We start from the raw sequence: 26,605 nt of genomic DNA on the forward strand, positions 1-26,605 counted from the left end.
TGGATATGAAATTCTATGCCAGATTCCATTTGTTAGCTTTATGTTACTCTAAAAGACCTGCTTAGAAAACTGACTATGACTTGACTATGAAATTAAGGTTCACAGCTTTATAGAAGTCAGCCATAGCCTCATGTTGGAGAATCAGTAAGGAGATTATTTGAGTCACGCTCCCACAGGTGAAGTGTCTTGACCTTCTTTGCTTTCCTTGTCAGTTAGGGTACAACTGGTGAGATAACTGTGTTTGGTAGCAGTGCCCTTAGTCTACAGCTATAGTGGGTTCATGGATGTTAATTGAGTTTTCTTGGTTTAGGGTGATATATGATCTGGGTCTTCCTCTAAGTAATCATAAGTCCATTGTTGTGTAGGAAATTCAGCAAAGTGTATTGTGATTTATATATTTTACCTTTAGGGATTTAAGACTCACTAGTCCTCAGATGCCTAAGACAAAGAAACTGAGTATTTTCTATAATAGAAACTTCTTAAACTTGAATCTCCATTCCTGCTGATTATTCTAGGAAGGGAGTTTGGTGAGGATGGGAGAAACCTAAATTAGACTTTTTTTTGAGTATAAGAAAGAAAACCTCTTAAAAGTAAAAATATAGTCAATTTTAAGATTCACTTCTTGTCAGTGTAATTTTTCCTTGTTTTCATGAGGTTTCTCTCATTTTAAAATGACATTTTTGGATGATGGATGACAAAGCATGTTAGGGAAGTTAATGTGTCCTCAGGGTAATGGCAAATAGAGTGAGACAAAATCTATGGTCTGCTTGCTGCCATCTGGATCATTACTGATCTCTGTTGAGATGGCCTCATCCAGCTTGGTCACTGGGCAGGCTTTGCTGCTCCCTCCTGACATGAGAGCCTCAAATCTTGCTAGCAACCATTGCTAGCATCTGCCTTGTCTCAGCGTATGCTGTCTGAGCACACTAGTCCCTGCAGTACTTCTGCATATCCCTATTGGGATGTGTAGACACCTTTGGATCCATGCATATCAGAGATGCTTTCTGAAGCCTTATCTGCCTAAGTCTTATTGCCATTTTTCCTCTACAGTGCCTATCATATTGGCAAAGAAACTGAATTTTGACCTTCTCAGCTACCAAATGGCAAGTGGAGCCCAGATTCCCTTCGCTTTTACCTTACCCTGGAACTTTTCTTGGAATTTTTATTATCAATCAATTCTGAACCTAATCCTGGGGGCATGAAAGTACCAGATTCTTTCTTAGGGATTCTAATGTTATCTTACCTTTAGACAAAACCTTTCTGAATGTCTTAGCTTCCTTCCTGCTATTTTTACTTTAATTTCTCCTCACTTCACAGTTAGCTTCTCTGAGAATGTATCCTGCATACTCTTCATTGTGTTTTGTGGCACTGCTCTTTGATCTCCTAGATTGTCATTAGATAGGTGAAGGGAAATTTCTGAATTTGGAAAATACTTTGTCAAATCAGTAAAGCCTGATTTTTTAGGACTACTTTGTCAATATGAACTTAAATATGTGTTTAAAATAAAGTTGAGCCATGAGTTGCTTCCTATAGGCTGAATTCTGTCTTTTGGAAATTGTCATTGTTTCATTGAATGGAGGAACTATAGGTCAACCAAGAAGGAGAACAAAAAACTGTGTTTTTACTGTCTAAAAAATACACCTTTCTAGTAACTGGTCACGGTGTCACACGTCTGCAATCCCAGTGACTCTGGAGGCTGAGGCAGGAGGATCATGAGTTCAAACCCCAGCCTCAGCAAAAGTGAGGTGCTAAACAACTCAGCAAGACCCTTTCTTTAAATATAATACAAAAGAGGGCTGGTGATGTGACAGCTTAGTTGTCGAATGCCCCTGCGTTCAATCCCCAGTACAAAAAATATATATGTGTGTGTGTGTGTATGTGTATACATATGTGTGTGTATATATGTGTATATATATGTATTTTCTTCTACATAAATATAATAAATGTGTACATCATGATATGGCAAAATTAGCAATTATTTATATAAATTTTAAAGAGTGTCTTAAACATTTTCTAATATTGGTATCAGTGACTATATTCCCACAACATCATGGGATACCACTAACAATAATGATTGTCATCTGTTGAGAAGTACTTGTTAGCATAGTTGGAGATTATTTAAATGGATTCTCATTTAGTCTTCATGTGTTCTATTATCCCCCTTCACAGATAGGGAAACTAAGGCAAAACAAGCTAAGTAACATGAATAAGATAGCTTAGCTACTGCTTATCATACATTCCCATTATATGTAGCTTGAAGAAGCAAGCACTATATAGTAATAAATACAACAACAGTTTCATTTAGGAAATCGAAACAGAAGTAGATAATAAGTAATGACCCTTAAGAAATGCAAAGCAGTTTTAAAAAGTATCCATATTTCTGGGCTATTCATTATAAAATTCTTGTATAACAGTGGAATAACTCATCAAATTAGTGGTATAAATTATACAAGTATTTATCACACTTAGCAAGCATAATATAGCACATTATTTACTGTATGTTTTTGAAAAGTAAAATATCCTGCTTGCTAGAAAACATTAAAAAAATTTTACTATAGTCTAAAATTTGTATTAATGTATAATATACACACACCAAAAATATAATTATCATATATCTAGAGTTTGTGAATTTCCCAAAAAGAAAACACCTATGCAACTAGTACAGATTAGTTTGCAATGTCTCATTTTTGCAATTACAATTTAGATTTTTTACTTTCATAGATGCATATTTTCCCACTGTATATATTTTTACATTCTTTTATTAATATGGACTTTTGGGTGGCTTGTAGTTTCAGGATCTATGCATAATGCTGCTGTGAACGTTCTTGTCTTTTTGTGACTATAAGAAACAATATGTGAAATTGCTAGGTCACAGGTAGTACATATATCCAGGTTTGGCAGATACTGGCACAGTTTCCCAAACTGGTCATACCAGATCACTTTCCTACAACCTTGGAATGTATCTGTTTGTTCCACATCTGTGCTACCAGGTATTCCATTGCTAAGAAGCCATCAACCATTAATGTTCTCTGTGCTGTGGGATTTTACTGTAGTTTGATCTACAATTCTCTGTTGATGAATACAATTGGTCATCTTTCTATGTATTTCATCACTGGATATCCTCATTTGTGAGCTGTCTGGTCAGGTTTCTTACCTGTTGTTTTAAGAAATAGTGAGTCTCTTTCTTTAATGGTATATAGAAATTTTCTCTATTTTCTGGATATGAGCCCTTTGTTGAATGCATACTTTTCAAATCTCTTTTGCCATTGTGTGGATTGCCTTTTCATTTTTTGGGAGGGGAGTGGTATACCAGGGATTGAACTCAGGGGCACTTGACCTATATCCCCAGCCCTATTTTGTATTTTATTTAGAGACAGGGTCTCACTGAGTTGCTTGGTACCTAGCCATTGCTGAGGCTGGCTTTGAACTCTTGATTCTCCTGACAGCCTCCGGAGCTGGTGGGATTATAGGCATGAGCCTTTTCAATTCTTAATGGTGTCTTTTGAGAAACCAAAGTTCTTAAGTTTAACATATGAATATATCTCCTTTTTTGACTTTTTAAAAAAAAATCTGATGTTCCAAGGTCACAAAGCTATTCTATATAAAAAACTATTTTATATATTAAATTGAATATGTATCATATATTTGATACTTTTAAATGTGTATACTAAAACATGGAGAATAGAGATACTTTTACCTATATTCTAAAAATGTTAATGTCACATTTTTGTTATATATCAGCTAATTCTGAGTTCATGAAGTAATATAATAAAACTTCTCATTTCATGTACTTACCTCTTTATAATTAGTTTGACAGAGTCCTTTCAATGACCAGGAGTTAGTATCTCATGTGGTATATATTTTTGCTTATATTGATTTAGAAAATGGCTTCTCTATATTTTTAATTTGTTATTTTTAGTTCATTAATATAGTTTTTCAAACATTTATTTATTCAATAATTATGATATGTATCCTGTCATACCCCAGACTTGTGTGATTTTCATTCATAAAGAGATCATACACTCAGAGTTGACTTTGGAAAGCAGATGTGTTCAAGGATATGATTTTTTTTTTAGCATTCACAGTCATACAAGGTGGTAGGAAAATAAAAAGGCTTCACCTTATTTTCTTCTGAGTAGAGGCTTTCCATATTCCACATGGTTGGAATTCTAGATTCTTCATTGTCCAGATTCTTCTTTAGACACAGCCTAATTAGTTACTGACATCTAAAAATTAATGTTAATAGAAAGCTATAGTCCTCGTGATGTTTTACCTAGCAAAGAGACCACAATCCCATTAGTTCCTACAATTGGATTTAGTATAACATGGCTTTATCATACTTTTTGCAAATTCTCATATTATTTTCTTATACTAAACTTGAACAACTATGAGTTAATCTTATAGGTCTTATACTTGTTGTCACACAAGTGGCCTCTAACTTTTAAAGTTAATTTATAAATATACAAAAATTGCTGATTATTAGAAACCTTGTTTTTCAAGAATATTTTATGATGTAAAATTATGTTTTTGATATAATGGGATATGAAAAAGGCAGAGTATAGAGCTGTATTATCACTATAATCAATTGTGTGGGTATGTTGTATGAGTGTGTATTCAATGAAATAATTGGAAGTAAAAGCACCAAAATATTTACCACATTTATCCTGGAGTGATAACATATAATTTAAAATCCATCAATGCTAATTTCAAATATTTTGATTTCCAATTATGCTGTCTTTTCTTAGTATCTTTTCTCAAGTTTTAAATCACATGGAATGCCATCTAAATGTTAATTCTAGACATCTAGAATTATTGATTAGTAGTATTATTATTTTGGATGTCTTCTAAAAAATTCAGAGACACAATGATCTGCTAATTAACATTTAAGATTTGTAATTGTCAACATACTTGTGAAATTATCCTGTTTTCTTGTATTACCTGAATTTCAGTGTGTTATTTGGAAAAAAATAAAGAAAAAAAGCATTGCCAGGTGTGGTGATGCATGCCTGTAATCCTAGAAACTTGGGAAGCTTAGGCAGGAGGATACCAAGTTCAAGACCAACTGCGACAACTTAGCAAGGTTCTAAGCAACTTATGAGACCCTGTCTCAAACTGAAAAATAATTTTTTTAAAAAGGCTGGGGATGTGGCTTAATGGTTAAGCACCCCTGGGTTCAATCCCCAGTAAGCAAAAAAAAAAAAAAAAAAAAAGCATATCATCATCAAAAAATCTGCTGAAAGAAAAATTCCATGTCTTTATTATTCTCTTGGCTGCTAATTTAGTAATACTGTTGTAAAACCAGAGAAGATAGTGTGATAGAATCTGTTTCTAGTGAATCTGTGATATCCATAAACGATAAGTATTTTTCTAATTTTCATAAAGGCTCTCTGTTCAGTCACATTTTGATGTATTTTAAAAATTCTATAATACTTTATAGCTCTTTCCATCAAGGTGAGGTACAGGCATCCACTTACTCCCATCTTGAATCTAGACTGGCCCCTGACTACAACAGTTGAAGACATGCTTTAGAAATCTGAGTATAGGTTTCAGAGGCCCATTGTTTTTCTACTGATGCTCTTGAGAACCCTACCTGAGCTAGCCTGCTGGATAATAAATAGCACATGACCCAGGGCTCCAACCAACAGCCAGGTAATGCCCGATTTACACGTGAGTCCTTGCATGCCTGCCCACTCTAGATACATGAGTGAACTTAGACACAATCAACAGAAGGGTCTCCTGGGTGACCTTAGCCTAAATTGTCAACCTACAGTATCAGGAGATAAAAAGTGATTTTTGTTTCAGCTCATCGAATTTTTGACCACATATTATGTAGCATATTTTGGCTGATACAGATATGCACTGTTTTCATAATAAGTGCTATGAAATTTATTTCTATGTAAGTTTTATCATTAAAAGTTTTCTGTAAGTTTTAAAATATTATTGTCTTCACTTCAGTATGATTTCTCGGAAATTCATTTTATCCTCAAACATATGATATAGAGTGAAATGGGATGTATAAAATTCTTTTTACCAATAGAAATTTACTAAGAACTCTAAATTTCATATCCTTTATTCTCCTTCAGGAAATAGTAGGAATTGTAGGTCTTGACTGTCTGTATACTAAAATATTCTTTTTAGTATTTAATGTTATAACATTGGCTATTTATGTCTGAAAAAACTAACACTTTCTGAAATGAAGATGAGAGAATGAAAATTAGGAGCACACACTGATATATTGCTTAAAATTCTACTCAGTCTGTTGAGTCTTTAGACCAGTTTTCTCTCACAGAAAGCGCACCTGAGATTTGTTTCTTTCATTCTGACTTATAAAAATACATATTGAAAATATATATTTATTTGAATTAAGGATACATTTGGCTTAACTCAATCTTTGAATTAAGATTTTTCACACCTAAAATATTTGAAAACTATTACCTTTTGCAGTATTTTCCTAATGGGAAGAATATCATGGTTTGATACTGATATAATCAAAATGAAAACAATAAAAAAATCTTAACTATTAAATTATTTTACAGTGCTTGTGAACTCATAACTTTAAAATATTAACTTGAAAGGGGAATATAATTATCTGCATCTCTTGTAAACAATATATGAATATTATGAAATGCTTTTAAAATTTTTCCCCAGATATCATATATTTCATGGTTTAAAATTTAGATGGTTTGAATTGAAAATAAGGAGTTATCTTTTCTAAAAATAAACTTTATAGATCTTTAGTGACTCTAAATTTTTAGACTTACTTTGAACAATTAAAAAATGATTATATGCTAATTCTTGAGATTTCATTTAGCAGTATCAAATATTTAAAACTATTTTTATGGTTTTGCATTGAATAAATCTTTAACTCTTAACTTTTTATACCATATACATTCATATGGATAATCAAAAAAGTGCAATGCTAATCAAGGGAAATTCAAACTTACATATTTCTGATTTTTTACTATTGTCTGAGTTTCACATCCTTTATCTCTAAAATGAAGATTATAACATGACATTCATAGAGAGTTTTTGTGTCAGAAATCTGTTGTTAATGCCTAGAATAACATGTTTTTGTTTTGTTTTGTTTTGTTTTTGGTGTGTGTATGTGTGTGTGTGTGTGTGTGTGTGTGTACTAGGGATTGAACCCAGGGAGGCTTAACAACTGAGCCACATCCCCAGCCATTTTTATATTTTATTTAGAGACAGTCTCACTAAGTTGCTTAGGGCCTTGCTAAGTTGCTGAGGCTGACTTTGAACTCATGATCCTCCTGCATTAGCCTCCTGAGCCACTGGGATTATAGGCGTGCACCACTCTGCCCACTAACGTGGTGGACTTTTAATCTCCAAGATTTTAGTTTTTATTTTCTTGTAAGGCATGTGAAAATTAGTTATTTTGGGGTATTAATTTTAGTGGTAATAGTTGCATTGAATAAGAAGACTCAAACTTTTTAATTATTAAAAGTTTTACTAACTCATCTTCCAAAATAAAAATATAATCAGCTCTGTTTCTTTCAAGTATTCTGCAATACTTATAATGATAAATGTTAAAATATTATCATTTTGGTTCCTAACAGGTCCTTTTGCCTGAATTTTAAGCTATTACCTCTAGTTTTATGACATTTCTTAGATTCTTTAATAAACAAGGAAAAGTAAGATTTGAGAAAAAGTCTGCCATGGGGATTATCTTTCCTCAAAGGAGTCAGTCACAGTTTAATGTTTTTGTGAAAATATTAGCTAAATATTCAGATGTAAAACTACTTTTGAAATCTGAAGGTAAGACTATTATTTAGTTAAAATATTTGGATGAAAACGATCCCCCCCAAACACGCTTATATTTACAATGGTATGGAGTTGATTATGTTTTTATCATGCAAAATTCTGTTGTTGTTTTGTTTGCGTTTTTACTATCAGTGTGTTCATAAGGGCAGAGATTGTATATGGAAAAGGAAATCCACTTCAAGTTCCAAATGCTACCTCTATGCACTTTGCCAAAAGTAAAAATACTTTTTGCATTTGAGACAAAATATAATCCATATTTATTTCATGGGCTTAGGAATTTCAAGGGGTCACTTCTATAGGAGAATTCCAAGGGAGTTAGGAATCTGGTCTGTGATTTTACTTTTGGCAGTGGCTTCTGAAATAAAACACAATCGCTTATAATATTTCAAAAAGTTATCCATCATCCACATTGTAAAATACATTGCTGTATTTTAAGCTCTGGAGTATGACTTGAAAAATTCTCTATTCATGGGAGGTGGAAAACATGAAAAGAAGATGAAAATGGGAGGCAGGGGGCTTAGTGGGGATTGGGTTCCATGTGGATGAGAAGAATTTGACTCAAAATACATATGTTCCAGGAAATGTTTGTTGAGGACTGTGTTGTTAATTAAGATTTTCAAGGTTCACCCATATCTCAGCTTCTCAGTATGTAATGCATATAGCCACCATGTTAAAGTTAGAAGACTCCAACTGTTTACATACACAATTTTAGTAGAGATTTACCAGAAGAATTGGTGAGAAAACAGCTCCGTTGAAGACAGATGGAAATTCATTGCCATATTTTATTACACTATCTCATTGTGGTTTTTCACACTGTGGGAATTTGACTCCCAGAATGAGTGGAGACTCTCCACTTTCATTTCAGTCTGACCACTTCTCTTCAGGGAAAGCAAAGGCTCACAAATCAAAAGTTTGCTCATGTAAACCCCAGGAAAAGAGTTAAAAAGAAAGTCTTGCTACATAAGCATGCCTATCCATATAACAATAGCTGTTCTACCAAAAACCCTGTCCAAAAGAAATCTAACAAAATCTCACCCAGTATACAGCTGAGTGTGCTCTGCTCAGCAGTGACGTTCCTCTGAATAATTCAGCTGTGGTTTCCTCCTTGGAAGATGCGAGATTCTTTACCCCAACCTAAGCTCATAAACCTTTCCTCTTGACTGATTGGCATTACAAGTTGGCAGGTATTTATTCTAATTTCTTTTTACTATACCTGTAGAACACAGATCTGTGTTCTTTTTTTTTAATTGATAAGAATGTGTCATTTGTAATAACATAACTTCTGTTATTCTACTGAAGAATGAGAATAAAAGTCAGTTCAAAACCAGTTGAGATATTTCTTCAGTTTTTTTTTTTGAGAAAGGAGAATTCAATTTCAGTTCAGCTGTGATTTTCTTTAATTCATGCAACTCTTAGGGTAGTTTATTGTATTCATGATAAACTTTCCTTAGGATTCAGATTTTTTCTGTTTTTGTTTTTTTATTTAATTTTTAATTTGTTCTAATTAGTTATACATGACAGTAGAATGCATTTATGTATTTTGATATATTGTACATAAATGGAGTATAATTTCTCATTTTTCTGGTTGTACATATTATAGGTTCAATTTTGTTCCTAAATTGTCACCTTAGAAACTGTATTTTAAAGTACTACCAATTATTATTGCAAATGTGTCTCAGGAACAATCTAACTATAAATCCTACCTAAAAACTATTCAGCTTTGTTTGAGAGAGATATATAGTCATTTGGGCTATAGCTTTTGGCCCCTAGGGCAAAGCTTTCATGACAGGTAAAGTATTCTTTCATGCTTAAAGAAAATCAGATGTGGCTCTCTTGGAATAACAGTGTTTTGGGTGATGCAAAGACTAAAGTGATAACCCTTTTGTTATATCTTCTTGTTTTTCAAGAAAAATATTTAAAATGGTAACTTTGCCCCAAATTGGATCCTGACATGTCTCATAGTTCTCATATTTCTCCTTTCCCTCTCTTGCTCACATTGTCACTATTTTCATTATTCTTTTGCATTCAATTTTATTTCATCATAAACTGAATTGACTTTTGCTAGTAAATTTTAAAGCACATTGTAAATATTTCTCTGTAGATTACAAAGCATGTGGTGGTAGATGTACATGCATGCATAATGAATTAGCCTCAAGATATTTTAAGTGGAAAAAGCAAGGAATAAAGAATACGTGGATAGTATGGTTCCATTTTTAAACTCAAACAGGTAAAACATAAATCCGTATGTATTAGTACATATTTCCTTATTTATGAATAAGCCCTCTGTAGACGCATACATAAGAAAATGGTAACAATGATTGTCTCTAGGAAAGAAAGTGAACCTGAGAGTCTTAGGGATCAAGGGTAGAGGTAGGCTTGCTTTACTTCTCTTTCTCTTTTTCTTCTCTCTCTCTCTCTTTCTGTCACTCTTTATAAATATATTAACAAGTCTTATTTATATAAACATACATATATTTATGTTTTCATAACATAGTATATACACATATATATATTATAAAATATAAATTACTTATGTAACATACACCTATATACATAAACATACATACAACTACATATATTTTGTCTAAAAATTTTATTGTGTACATCATTGAAGAATTGGAGAACCCCTATTAAATTTTTGCCAAGACTTACATAATAACTGTTATTTTCACACCTGAGGCATTTCCAAAGTAGTACTATGTCAAAACAAACAATGGTGCATATCCAAACCAAAAAAAAAAAAAAAAAAAAAACTGCTTAGATTTATTTTTCTAGTTGCTAGACAATATTTTTGTTGTTGTTATGTGCTTTCTTGGTTTAGGGTACAAATTGCCATTATTCAATAAAACATTATTTCTTTGGGATTGGAATAAATTGGCATTATTTTATTTGACTAAAATATAATATTCCCAATTCTGCACTTGACATTCAAGTAGAGTAAAGTTAGTTTTACTGTCAATATATTAGATGCAGATGTGAATGCCTAAAGTCAGGTTTAAAACTTTAAATAGAGCTCCATATGGTTTTAAAACCAAATGGGGAGCTTTGCTGGCAGTGTCTCATATGATTTGAATAGCAATGAACTTAACATTTCAGTAATTCTTAGGCAAGCTGCTTTAATTGACCTATAAAAGGGAAATACAGGGCATGAAGTTCAAAACTGTCCTTCAAAGGATGGGAAAACTTGATCATTTGGGTCTGAATTATTTGGCAATACTCTACAATATTCATTTGATGTGTGCTTCTCTGTGAAGAGATACAGAAGAGTCATTTAAAGACATAGGATTGGAAAAATCACATTAATTTCTTTCTTTATCATGGAGAGATTTGTTCTGAGCATTCATGTGCTTCAGCAAGGACTTTAGCCTCAAGCTGTGACCACAGTCATTTCCTATGTAAAGATAAAATTAGCAATTAGTGATTGCAAAACCATAGAGACCTGTGTTATTTATACGGTCAAAAGTGATGACAACCTTTCCCAGCTTACAAAGAGGAAACCTACATCTTCTTTCTTTTCTTCTGTTTATGCAGATGATGATATATCTATGTACAGGAAATCTTAACCAAACCGGTCCATCAGCTTTGTGACTTTTTGTCACATGTTTTTATTATCATATGGCATCTGTCATGATTAGAGAAGGACATACGAAATGTGATAAGTTAATGACATTTACATTCTGGTCAAATGCTAGGAAATCTGGAATAGTGAACTAATAAAACCAGCCTGTATATCTCCCTTAAGAGCACATTATTTAAGAAATGCTTCAATGTTGCAAGTAGAGTTTCATGTTGTATTGTAAAAAAAAAAAAAGAATGAGAGACAGTTAAATAATAAATGAAATATGACCTGCTGAATCCCTTGCTACGTAAGCAATAGAATGTATAAATTTAAATTGCTATTACCTTCTGCACTACGTATTTATAGCAGCCAGTTAAGTTTTACATTGTTGAAGTTTGGAAGGGGTAGATTATGGAGAAAACAGAAATCTTAGAGGAGGCTGTTAGAAACTTCCTGAAATCCTAAATAATTTTCCTGTAAGTTGTTTAGTATTCTCTGTTTTATCATATACTACATTTAGACTTCATAATTATAAAAATTATTTTGAGTCATTAGAAAAGCTGTCCCCCTTCCACAGGTTTAATATCTATGAGAATATTAGGTAGAAGATAATCATTTTTGTCAACTAATATGTTTAAATGCTCCTTTAAAACAAATGCCATCAAATGTAAAGAAGGAATTCTACACACAAAATGATACTTTTCTGCACTCTCACTATTGACCTGTTTCCTAATTTTTCCAATAGATATTACTGTAATAGTTATTTTAAATAACAGAAGAACACAGCTCTTCTGAGACGTCTACAAATGTGGTACACACATTAAAATAAATTGTGTTTCTGGTCTTGAATTTTTGGAAGGGAACTGAATAATGTTAATAGCCCTCAAATTTTCTTTTCTGTATTATGAAAATAATGTTTTAAAAACAGGTTAATGTATACAAAAGAGAAGTTTATCAGTTGTCTCCAAAAAACATTTTGTCCAATGTAAAATTTTGTGTGACATTTTACTTATCTAATGTTTAATAAGGAAGATAATGAGGTCTCTTGCATTCCTTGAATCATGTCTGCTGGTCAACAAGATGAACTTGTTCCAAGTTTTGTAATGCCTGAAGAGTTTAGGGGGAATGAGAGGAGAAAGTTAGAGGATCATCTGTGGCTGATGTGCAATCTACTGTGGCCAGCCTGTAGGATCTGTGAAATAATTTGAGAGTGTTTGTTTTGGCTCTCTATTCTGTTCTGAGATGGAATGGAAGAGAAAACATTTATTAAATTGATAATCCGTTCCGTAATTCTTCCTAGCAGGGTCTTAGTAGTGTCTCCAGCAAATGATAACAAAAAATTATAAAAAAGCAGCAGTATTATTCTCAATTTGTTTGAATTCATCAATGAATGCAAGCCCAAGGGGAAAGTATCATTTCATGGGTGGTGATATGTGACCTTTCAGAAAAAAAAAAAAAAAAAAAAAAATTACCATCATTTTGATCAAACAATAGCTTCTCTAACACTTCCATATTAATCAGGCAGAAGTTTCTTGGATGAAGCAACTATTTATTTTTGGACTTGAATGGGGACAGGATCAAGGAGGACATAGTCACACTGAATTTTAGAAGGTCATGAAACCTTCACCTTCCTTCCTTCACTCATCTTAAATAACTCAAGAATAAAGTATTCCATTGCTTTATTTATATGATGTTAATCTCTTCATGTGACCTTTTTGAATTCTTTTTTTCCTCAGTTAATGAAATAATTTTGCCTGTGACATATACTTAAGGAATCAATCTCTTCAAAATCTTTGCTAAAGTTATTTGCAACTGCTCCTACCAAATTCAGTAGGTTTATATACAAAGTGCAGGGGCTGGGGATGGAAACTGACTGAAGAGTAGAGAAAGGGAATGCAGAGTGTAAACAAACATTCCACCAAAGGTAAGTGGATCAGAATGCACATTTGGATGATGAAGTTAATTTTTAATCTATTTATCTAAGGATTGTTAAAATGAATCATCTATACAGTATTTAAAGTTGTAGAAGTTTAATTCTGTTCAGCAGATGTCAGAAGATATATGGTGGAGACATTCTTTGCAAGTTGGGTTTTTAAGGACCACCAGTACTTTCGATTACTTAGTATTTCCTTCTTTAGAGACACGATGTGACAGAGAACATTTTGAAGTTTTCATAATTACTTCAGCTATTTTTCCTGAAATAAATATGAGCATAAGTCATTTTGTAAGACTTTGAAAATGTATTGGTATGTGCCTTAACATGTCTCGTTTTTCAAGTTTATTTTTACTATGATTCCTTGAATTTATTAAGAGTCATGTTTTAAGGTTACACTGAGAATAAGACTAACCTTTCATACCCGGGAAATCTAGAGCTAATGCTGAAACTGTTACTTAAAAACAGTTCACTCACATTTCAGGGGCTTTGTCTTTATAATAGGGTTATCAGATGATAAATAGGAAACACAAATCATTTAGGGAATTATGCAGAACAATGAAGTCAATAACAAGATCTTCATATTCTCAAACATGTATAATTTAATTCAGCTTCAAGTATAAATATATGCCTTTATGACATAATATAAATGAGGCAGGACTAATGTACATCTTTGGTAAATCTTTGAAAATTCCTAATTGCTATGTACTGTTTTAATCCTTTGAAAAGGTAACCTCTAATTTGGTTTGCACATTCACTGTACTGTAACTTCTTTGTGTACCCCTTATTTATATTTTCTTTTTCCATCTATTATCAGTCTTTTCCTGGGCTAAGCCAGGATGTGCTTTCACTAACTAACCTCAATAGTCTCTTATCTGCTCAGCAGGAGGGCCCAGTGATTTACAGATATATCCAGTTGTGACAGTCAGATTTTTTAGAACATAACTCATTATGGTTTTGGGTTCTTTACATATTCAATAATTCCTATTTTAACTCCCTTTGAAGATATGGCATATACACTAGTATATGCTCATTGTGAAAATTTCCATGATGCAAGTTTCTAAAGCCTTGATATACAAATGCCACTCTACAAAGTAAGCATTTATAGGGTTTTAATACAGCAAGGTATCATTTATGAGATGGAAGACTGCATTAGTCCATCTACTGTACCAGAATATCTGAGGTTTGGCATATTATAAAGAAAAGATTCATTTAGCTCATGGTATTGGAGGCTGAAAGTTCAAAATCAAGTGGCCCCATTGATTTGACCTTTGGTGAGGGCCTAATGGAGAATGTCATCAAGGTGGGAGGTGGTATGGGAGCAAATGATTGGATGACAAATTTGAGTGCAACTTGGGTCCCACAGGACCTCCAAGGGCATGTCTCCAGTTGATCTGAAGACCTCTCACTATGCCTCACTTCTTAAAGGTTCAATACTCCCCACCAACAAAACCATTGCTAGGGATCAAGGATCTATCTCATGAACTCTTGAGAAACAAGCTACATCCTAACTGTAGCACTGGGGAGAAAAGTGCTCTGTAAGTTCTTCAGGCTAACCTGCACAGAAGTAGACCACCCTCAGCACTGCGTTTCAGTGGTCTCTGCTCGCCTTTCAAGCAGCTCCTTTGCTATCAAATGTCGCCTCTCCCCATCCACTATGCTTCATATTACTTAATCCACCTTTATTTTCTTTGTAAAATGCACATCAGTCTTTAATTCTCTGATTTGTTTGTTTAAACTTTTGACTTTTATTTTTAAAGTATACTCCATGACGGTAGAATCCTCCCCTGACTTGTTCTTTTTGACCCCTGGCAACTGTATGTGTTGAATAGTGTCTTGCACAGTTAGTACTCAACAACCATCTACTCAAAGAATGGATGAAAGAAGGAATGGGCTGATGTAGGAAAAATTCCTAAATGTTCAGAGCATTTACTCCTCTCCAGGACTAGCCTGCTGGCATCAGGCATCTTTAGTGATTTTATAATTTATTTTAATTAATATTTGATCTCTTGAAATTCATTTGGTTAGTGCTTTTGTAGTAATAAAAAATCGATTTTATTTGGATTTTCTACATATTATAATTTAAGCTGACATTAAAAGTCTTAAGTTCAAAGATAATGTATTTAAAACTAAGCAAGTGAACAAAACTTCAGTATATCTTGCTACAATACAAAATAATAATAAGTTGCTTCTCCTATTTGGTCATTGTAGTTATTTTACTTAGTGACTATCTGAAACAAAGCTTATTATTTCTTCTTCTTCTTCTCCTTCCCCCACCCTCCTCTTTTTTGGCACCTGGAATTGAACCCAGGAGCACTGAGCCACATTCCCAGCCCATTTTAAATTTCACTTGGAGACAGGGTCCCACTAAGTTGCTTAGGGCCTCACCAAGTTGCTGAGGCTGGCTTTGAACTCACGATCCTCCTGCCTCAGCCTCCTTAGCTGCTGAGATTATAGGCATGTACCACACCGGGCTCCTCCTTTTCTTAAGATTTGCAATTCCATAGTCTGCACATAGTTGGAAATCAGCATTTTTTAAATGCATGAATAAACAACTTTCTGTTGTTAGGAATGTTATCCACTGACCTCACGTTATAGAATTTTTGTCAGTCCAACAACAAAACAAAATGTGATAATATTTTTCCATATTTGTTTGCCCAACATATTCTAAGCATATAGTTGAAAACACAAAATATTTTAACTTTACCAAAAACACAAATCTAAATCTACAATAGAAAAATAATTCTTGTGCATAGTTATAACAATGTTGAAAGGTCAACATAAATAAAATAGTAATAGTGGGAGAGGAATTATGTGGGGGGGGGATATTAGGATATTTCCTTCTGGATTCTATTGTAGAATTGAGATTGAATACATAAAACTTAATTGGGACAATTTTAGAGATTAATACAATGATATTAAATAAGAAAAATTGGTTTAAAAATTCCTTCAACACAGGCTCATGCAAACTCCAAACACTTCTGCTCTGTGCATCCAAGGAGCCACTTTGATTTGAATCCAAAAAGTTACATGCCCCAGTAACTAAGTATATGATGAAGAATATATTCTATCCCACATCAAATCTAATAACTAAGATCTTACAGTTTAGCTTCAATTACATAGAACATTTTGAGAAACGATTTGTGAAAAAGTAGCCCAATAGTTAGTTGTAAGAAGTATGCTTTTGATTAGGATTTTAAAATATCATGTTTGAAGCATACCAGATATTTCATAGCTATGTATTCTGGAATAACTCAGTGAATAACCATACTTATTTTGTAGTGTTAAATGGAAAGAAAGCTTCTTAATACCCAGTCAAAGCTTTGGTCAACAAATTCTCTCCTGAAATATCCTGAAACATCCATTCCCAATGAAGATAATTTTTGAAACTCTCTCAGCTTTATTTACCTTCTTCCTCAATGTAACTAGATAAAGCTATGAAAAAAAGTGTATCTGTACTTGAGAAAATATAAACATATTTGTGAAAATCAAAAGTAGCAATATAATAGTTTAAAGGATAGCCAGAATTTAGAAATGATAAATGCAATTATCCATCATGGAAATGGACTAAATATGAGCAACATATTTATTCTTCATTCTTCTTGACTATTGCATGTGTTATTTTATGATTGATTTCCAAAATTCACATATAGGAATAAAGTACTTTTTAAAAGTGGTTATTTTTAAAATCTATGTTTTTGTATAATTTCTTATGGGTTAGAGTGAAATTAATATATAACTGAGCCACATAGTAACAGGGAGACAAATGTTAAATAGCTCATGGCCAGTATCAGATGAATGGGTGTAAGGAAAGAAGTTTAACAGATTATATGCTTTTAAACTGATTAGACATATAGAATGTTCTAGAGTATTAGAATAAAAAGTGAAAGGTTTCATGCATTGTAGGCAGACCATTGCTAGATCTGTAACACTAAACCCTTTTGTAAGTAAAATGATGTAAAAAACCTGAAACAATAAGAGTGGGGGTGTAACTCCCCAGCAGCATACACGTAGGCATACACACTCACACACACACACACACACACACACACACACACACACACACACACACATCGGCAACAGCAACAACAAAAAGTAAAATGCTACAGTAACTAGTTTGAGTAACTAGCAAAATTACCTGTCATGGTTCTAGAATATCTCATAGTGTGTTGTTGTGTTCTACTCCTCAGGCCAAAAACAGTGTCTAAACACCGGCAACCTACAGACCTGGCCTGCACTGACCTAGTAGATTGCTGGATGTCAAGGCCATACAAGCGTGGGTGGGTTTAGGTTAGCTAGTCTCTAAGGAGGACTGGAAGGTGCAATGGGCCTACACCAAGTACTGTCCTACATTTCAGGAACATACTGTGCATTGTGAGTTGCACATTCTGTTATGGACCAAAGTGGAAGTGATCTTAGTCAAGTCGGAGTCATTTTTTTTCTAGTCTTCAAACCTGACATGTGGCTATAACTTAGAGGACTATTAAAATTAAAACTTGAGAATACAGAGCAGCATGCTGAGATCACTGGATTATAGTTTGAAGAGAAATAGGGCATATGTGTTCCAATGGACTGAAAATAGGCCCACCTGAAAACCAATAATAAAATCAAAACAAATATTTCATGAAATCTGCTTAAACTTGAGAATGAGTGCCTTAAATATCACCATGTGGAAATTATCACTGTGGATCCATGCAAGCCATTGAAAATGATCTTTTTAGGAAAGCAAGTGAGAATGATGCTCTGCTTTACTGAAAGTCAAGTCCTAATTCATGCAGGGAAATGAGGCCAAGTGGAAAGAAGCTCTGCTTTGGAGAGGGCTGATTCAGTTCTTAGGTTTATCTCTCATTAGTTTTGTAATCTTGGACACATTGCCTCACTTTTCTCAGCCTTAATTTCAAAACAGTTTAGAGGATTTGAAGAATTAGTGATATGTAGTTGTTGGTTTGGGTTTTGATGGTACTACGAGTTGAACCCAGAGCCTCATGCCTGCTAGGCAGAATGCTCTACCACAGATCTGTATCCCCATCCCTGATACTGTTCCTGATAAACAGTACATAAATACTCTGTGGGGCAGGCTTTGGAATGTTTAATAAATAATAAGTAAAAATAATTTTGAATTGAATATATTCATAAAAGTTTTTTTGGAACTAGTCATCAATGCAATGATATACCTGTGGTCATGTACTGACAAAATGAGAATTTGTCTTAATAGATGTGGTCATCATTCCTTTAGAGGTTCTATCAAAATTTTAATAATATTTTATCATAATTATTTGTCAAGTATTTCTTTCTCTCTACACCATAAATTTTACAGGGTGAAAACTTGTGAGTTTTTGCCTACTATTGTATTACTAATATCTAACATATATTAGGCATGCAATAACTGTGTAATTGAATGGGCGAATGAATGTATTATACATGTATTTGATTTTGTCTTATGTATCATTTTTGTACTAGGACAGGAATAAGTGAATACATGCATAGTCTTGTTATTACCCAATGCAGATTTTAAGTCTACAAAGATTTACCAAAAACCAAAAAACCTAAATGCTATTGCCATATTAAAAAAAATGTAGAAATACTTGTATAACGTTTCTAGTAATTGTGGCATCTCTGTAATTTCAAGTAACAATATACAGGAATTCACCCATTATACTTAGGAGAGTTTAAAAAATATTTAAAAAGGGAACATTTGCATTTTATTAGTATGATATTTGGGAATCAGGATCAGGGAAAGCTGTTAAGGTGGAAAATGAGATGTGAGCAAGTCAAAGAGCCAGTCTTCTTGTTTCTGTTAGAGAGTGTGGAAAATAGGAGGACAAGAATCTAATCCTTCGCTGAGGAAATGGAAAGTAGTGAGCAGAATGGGAAAAAGAAATAGTGTTTAAGGAGAATTAGGAAAAGGAAGAGAGTGAGATATTAGACAAAATGAGATTAATACATGAGGATCTTATGAACTTCAAGATGGAGTATTTATGTTGAATTCTGAAAGGCAAAGGCCATTTTTCCATGAAATTCAAGTGTATTCACCCATAGCCTAAAAGCAAATTTGTGAAAGTCTAGTTAAACATGGTTTCATTTTATCACCAAAAATTCTGTTTGGTCCTTGGAGTTTCCTAGAGACAATAGTGGGGGGGACACAGGAAGCTGTGCACATTGCACACACATAGCCGTGTGCATACACAGGTGCAAGAAGGCTGGAACAGTATACCACATGAGAGTAGCTGGTGTTTCGCAGGACATTCATTAGTTTTTGCTGCTGAATCTATGCATTTTCAAAGATATCAAAACACCTTGATGCCCAAATTTATTCCCTAGTAGCTCACAGTCAATTTAAGAAATGTAAATATGCACACAATACATTTCAATATATAATTAAGTGGATAACATTTTATGTGAAAAATAACTGCCATGAATCAGCATATAACTAGAAGGTAAAACAGTAAAAATTGCCTTTAAAACTATTTTAAATTGAAGAACAGCATGATATTTTTCTGTACCATATTAGCTTCCAAGTTATTGCGTAGTCTGTGAAGAGATTGCCATTTCATTGATTGACCGTGAGATAAAGTAGGTCTGCATTGGAGCCTAGTTAATAAATGCCATACCTGCCACTGCCAAAGTAGAATGGAATTTGTGTTAGGTTTACATATAATACAACTCTAAGTGCTAAATTTCTGAAAAGCATTGAGAGAGAAAAGGAAGCCATGGAGGTAGCAGATAGAGGAAAAGTAAGATTTATATTTTGTATATATGCTATGGGGTTATTGCATTACTATTGAATGTCATTAGTATAATGCATCTTATATTGTGTTAATGTGAAATTTTTCTTTAGATATATTGTACCTGTTTAATCTTTCAATAACAATACGGGGGCCTCTCTACTGCTATACCTAGCTAACACTAGGGACAGCCTTCTTTTTAGTCTTTTGGAAAGACACTAGGACAGATTTTTAAAATATCTAACTTTCATTATCTTATTACTGATGAATATTTTTTGTGGATAGTAGAAATCTAACTTTAGTTTGTATTATTTTGCTTCTTAGTGTATTGTATAAAGTGTAAACTTTGAAATTTCTCAGAATGGGTTCTTTTACTATAATTACTACTGGAGAGCTCTTCTAGAGCAAGTTGCACAAATTTGATGCTCTAGAATATGGGTCATTAAAATGGGTTTAATAATACATACCTTACTATGTTTTTATAATGAATGAATGAATAATTCATGCAGGGGTACTGGGCACAGTAAATGATTGTTTCATTTTCCTTACTCTATAGATTTTGTTATTCTGCTTGAAATGAACAAGTTTCCTGAAAAATGTACAGAAATCTAAATTGTAGTAAAGCAACTAAAACAGCACATTCCATATTTCACTATAGGAAAATACATTTATTTTAACTTACAAATACAAACCAATTAGTGAGAGTAAAAGGTATTTTTTTAAAATTTTTTATATTTTTTTATTTTTATTTTGCTCTTCTTGTTGCTCTTATTGTTCTTGTTGTTTTGGTACCAGGGATTGAACCCAGAGGTGCTTTGCCACTGAGTCATATTCCCAGCCCTTTTTTATTTTTTATTTTGGCACAGGATCTCACTAAGTTGCTTCAGGCCTCAATAAATTGCTGAGGCTGGCCTTGAACTTATGATCCTCATGCCTCAGCCTCCTGAGTTGCTGGGATTACAGGCGTGCCCAGCTGAGAGTAAATGTTTTGTAGGTTAGTTTATTTGTTTTTGTACTGGGAATTGAATTTAGGGACACTTTACCACTGAGCTACATCTCCAGTCCTTTTTATTTTTTATTTTGAGACAAAGTCTCGTTAAGTTGCCCAGACTGGCCTTCAACTTGCAATCTCTCTAGCCTCAGATTCCTGAGTCACTGAAATTACAGGTGTGTCTCACTGTGCCTTGCAAGAATAAAGTTTTATATGGCAATACTTTAACTGCTACAAGTACAGGCCAAAGGGAACTGTTTGGGATATTTAGAGAGATGGAGAGGAAAGATCACATTTATCAGTTTTCCAAGTAGAATATTAACTTCATGAAAACAAAGATTTTGTTCCATTCACTTCTGTTATCTCAGTTCCTAAAATACTGCCTAGCTTATAGAACGTGCACAATAAATCTTCATTAAATGTATATGTTTTTGAATGGACAAACTGTTAATAAGAAAGCAGTTATGGTTTGATTATCAAAATATTATTACATTTCTATTCATATTGCAACTGAACACAATGGGTTTACTCCTTGGGGAGTGCAAAGCCAATAAGCACAACCAGGAGATAAGAGAGAAGAGAGGTTTATTACTTGTACAAACAAGGAGAGCTCTAGGAGTAACTCACACAGCATTGTCTCCCTGAGAGAGGAGAAGGGGCTTTTATTGCCAAGCTCATGCTCCTTCACACTGGACACACTGGTCATGAAATGCTGGCATTCCTGTGCATGCTCAGTTAGACATCATGCTTTGCATGTTCAAAAATGGGGGCCAGGAACGCCTCCTGGCCAGACTAATTAACATTATAATGGCAAATTCACTATAGATAACCTAGAAGAGTAAGTCAGAGTGACTCAGGGCTATTTTTTTTTTTTTAATTAATTTTTTAAAAAAATTTTACAGACTGCATTTTGATTCATTGTACACCAATGGGGTACAACTTTTCATTTCTATGGTTGTACATGATGTACATTCACACCGTTCATGTAATCATACATGTACATAGAGTAATACTGTCTGTTTAATTCTACTTTCTGTCCTCCACCCGCTTCCACCCCATTTTCCTCTACAACATCCAAAGTTCCTTCATTCTTCTCTGTCCCCCACCAACCCCCCTCACTATATATCGTCATGCACTTATCAGAGAAAACATTTGGCCTTTGGTATTTTGGGTTTGGCCTATTTCACTTAGCTTGATACTTTCCAACTTCATCCATTTACCAGCAAATTCCATAATTTTATTTTATGGTTTTCTTTGGAGTTACCTGCAACAGAAAAGCAACTTGAAGGCGGATTCATAGTCAATAAAAAGGGCAACAGATTATTCCTCTTGCCCCTGAAAGTTCTGCCTAACAGCCAACTATATGTTACAAATTTTATTCACTATATATATATATATGTATATATATATATATAGACTGTATGTACATAAAATGCTAGATAATACATTTCAAATGCATTATTTATAAGTATTCTGTGATGTGCTTTGCATGTCTCCGTTCATGTGTTCATCTATCAAGAAAGAATATTGAGAGGTTCATAGTAATTTCCTTCTTGCCTTTGCAGTCTTTTGTTGACAGTCCTGGGGAAGCAACTTAGTGGTTCAGGTTCTCAGTCTTTTTATAAGGCAGAGAGAGAGAAAGGTACTGTGGTCGGATACTATCTTCTGTCAAAATATTAACAGGAATAATGTATATGTTAAAATTTAGAAATCTAATTGGTTTATGTTTCTCTATTTTATAGTCATAGTTTTGTGTTTTGTATATTATATCTTTTTTGCATCATGAATGATTTCATAGTTAATCCTTTTGGATATGAAAGTTATACTAAATTGTCAAAGTCTACATGAATATTCCTATCTTATTTCATGATTACACGAACAGGGTATTTCCTTTGAATTTCTTCAGTACTGATGGCATGAAAGAACAAATGTGAGATAATTTACAGAGCTCTAACTTGGAAGAGAACTCAGAGCACTTGAGTAATATGAGGAAGTGACATGGGTCATAATTTGAAATTGCTCAGGAAAGACATAAAGAACCTATTTCTTAAGTAATGTTTCTTTATGTTTTCACTATTGTTTTCTAAACTGATTTAAAATAGAGTTTCTCATGCATGCTGTTCAATAATGCATATACACAGTATGTTCAATTTAGTTGGCAGGTCTTTGTGAAGAAACATGATAAATGGTATTTGTTTGGTAACAGATGGATGTGAGTGGTAGGAACATGAGGTTAAGGGAATAATTCTATAGAAAGGGCCCACTGAGCTGACCTCCATATGCTTTCATTTCCAAGAAGCAATTTACCTGCAGCCCTTCCTAGCTTAAGTGGACAGTATATGTCACATCTGCAGGAGATATACAGGCCAAAAATAATTCTGATAGGAGGAACCCAAGTTACCCTGAAGGGGAAGAGTTTTGTGACCCTTTTCACAGACTAGATCCTGAAACTCAGGGAGATAAGGCTAATTCCTCGTAATCATAAAATCTGTAAGAATTTATGGTTAAGAATTCAGTTGAGGAGGTGCAGTGGCACATACCTGTAATCCCAGTGACTCAGGAGGCTGAGGCAGGAGGTTCTTGAGTTCAAAGCCAGCCTCAGGAAAAGAGAGGCACTAGGTAACTCAGTGAGACCCTGTCTCTAAATAAAATAGGGCTGAGGATGTGACTCAGTGGCCCAGTACCTCTGAGTTCAATCCCCAGTACCCCCACTAAAAAAAAGGAATCCAATTAGGACTGGTAAGCATGAACCAGAGTGACCTAGAGTTGTCATACAGGGGATATTTGAAAGTGTAATGTCATCCTGCTGTCAATCAGAAGTCAAGAGGTGGACCTAGGTGGGCCTCTCGAGAAGTTTCTCAGGAATCCCCACTAAAACTGGAGTGCAGAGGAGAAATGCGGTCCCTCTCCTCTCTCTCTCCCCCTTTTCCCCTTTTCCATCCTTTCTATAAAAACTCATGCCTGTTACTCAGGGTGACATGTCTGAAATCTTTCTGACTTGATTGCAAGAATCAGGGTTTGAAGGTGGGTGGGCTTTATGTTTCCTTGGTTTCACAGAAAGCCCAAAGCCTGTAACATTTGTAACATGATTTAGCAAAAAGGAGGGGTTTTGTTTTGTTTTGTTTCAATTCAAAGAAATGACAGTAGAAAAATCATATAGCCTATATTTTGAAGCAAATATATTTCAGTTTCATTTTCCATGGTAAATTATAATGTATATCGATGACTTATAAAACATCTTTTTACTTTTTTCAGTGAAGTCTGAAAGTCAATCTTGCTGATCAGGTCTTAAAACTTTCAGAACATTAAGATTTGGCTGCATACTTAAATATTTCTGCCTTATATGTTTCAGATGAAATCATTTTTTTCTCCCTCATTTCTCCATCAAAACGAGCATGAATTCTGGGTATGCATTTGAAAGATATAAGAGCAGACCCTTTCCATGTTTTTAATGATAGTACTTAAGAATTATCATCATTTTCAATGTGACAAGTATATCAAAGAATATTTAGGATGCTTCCTAAACATCTACATCAGTTCCTCAAAGGAATGCAGGAAGCATTTAAGTAATATTTTAAAGTAACTTCTAAAAATTGTAATTTTCTATTTAAGTTTCACAGGAAATACCAGAAATGTAAAAAGTTTAAGAACTGTATAAAAAGGCAAAAAAAAAAAAAAAAAAAGAACATTCCCCTTTTAGATATCCCCTCCACTGCTTATTCCCTTTTTGTGTTGATATCATTTGAAATTATAAATTCAATTGTGATCATATTTAAAAGTGATTTTTAAATGTAATGATGGTCTTTGCTCACTGGTGTTTATTTAACTTTTAATGGATTCATTTTTAAATCTGAGAATAAATACTATTTTTTTTCTAATATGGTATCTTAGTATGTTTTGAAACCCTGCCTATCTGCATATCTGATATAACTTTATTTTTCCTTTAAACACGGTGTATAGTTTATCTGTATAGTGTTGTTTATAGACATTTTTCACAGACTTTTGTTGCTATTGACTGATTGTCTTCTTATATCCAATTTGGTCATATGAAACTTGATACCAACCACATTCTTGCTTCTGTTATATAATCCTCTTTTTCTCTTTGGAAGCATTTAAGATACTTTATGTGTCCTTGATGTTGCCTTTCATTCTGCACATTTAATATGCTACTTTATTTTCATTAGGGTAATATTATAAGTACTCTCACAAAACTAAGTAGAGTTTTTCCTAGTATGTTTTCCAGTACCAGGGTACTATTTGCCTTTGTTTGTTTGTTTTTCTACTTTGAATGACTCCTAGTACTACCACAAGTGCTGTTGCTGTCTATGTAATATAAACAAGAGCTACCAATCTTCTAATATTCCATTTATTAAAAATTGATGCTAGAGACTTCTCTGTGATATCTGATATCATAGTTAATGATCCCAGATCCTATAAATCAAATAAATAACTAGCTAAGATTCATCTGCTAGGATATTTCTAACATAGCAATGGAATAGTTTTTCCAGCTGTGAATGTGCCCCACCAACCATTGGAACCTGAGAAAGAAAAGAAATAACAGAGCAGATCTCATTCACATTGTGGCTGCCCCTGAAACACCCATTTGTAGGCACCCTGTGAGACTCCCAGAAATAACTTGAATATACTTTAAGGCTCATGTTAGGTGAGGGGTGTACCATTAGAATTTGAGAACTACAAGTTGATATGATCCTGTTAGAGTGGGAATTTGCAGATCAACAAGGACGTGAGACCAGAATGATCCAGGTAGTAATGGATTAGAGTAGGAAACCAATGCATGAACTCATGTTTACCTTAGGATTGATACAGATTGTTAAATATGGAATACTTATGAGTACATGTAGGTACAATGGACATATATTTATATATTTACCTGTTCTTTTATCTGAAAAGGGTGAAAAAATAAGATACCTCATTAGGCAGCATGTCTAGCATGGTGATCTTGGTTTGTAATAGCATTCTTCAATCAAAGAAACCAGGGTTTCTTACCAAAATGACTGATTCCAGAATGAAAATGTGCAAGATTATCCTGGAGACTCTTGTTCAGCCATAAAAATTAAAACAAGTACTCAAAAGAGAAAAGCAAAACACATTGATGGGAATATGTCAAAGTGACACAGACAAGTCAACTAAAAGAGCTCCTGGAGGCTAAACTTGGAACCATTTGAATGAAAAAATAAAACAGTACCGGATTATGGTTCACCTTACAAAATAAATACCTGCAAATCCTCAATGACCTAAATAAATGATTAAACAAAAAACATACGTGAGGATAATAGACAAATCTCTCCTGCATAACAGTTCCAGATCAGCGATGTGGCTGTTTGCCTACAAGAGGGGAGCACAACTGCCACTCTGTGAGCTGCACACTGATTGACGTGCAAAGAGTGTAGTGTAGAAAGTGGGTGTGGTGGAGAAGCCTGGCAAATCCTCCCCTCTGCCAGGTGATTCAGAGCAACGTCATCAACAACAAATTATATTGATAGTATTTACCTTTGCTATGATGTGGAGAACATGACACTTCACCTCTGTGGTTTTCTTAAAAGTTCAGGGCCCCAGTATAATCGTGAGGAAAATGTCAGACAAATCCTAGTAAATGA

General features: G+C 33.8%; 1 protein-coding gene across 1 annotated transcript in view; it reads left to right on the forward strand.

Moving 5' to 3' along the window:
* NAV3 (neuron navigator 3) overlaps positions 1–26,605 on the forward strand; it is a 413,749-nt gene that overhangs the window by 21,012 nt on the left and 366,132 nt on the right.

This window comes from Sciurus vulgaris (genome assembly GCF_902686455.1).
Source record: "Sciurus vulgaris genome assembly, chromosome: 5".
Classification (NCBI taxonomy): domain Eukaryota; kingdom Metazoa; phylum Chordata; class Mammalia; order Rodentia; family Sciuridae; genus Sciurus; species Sciurus vulgaris.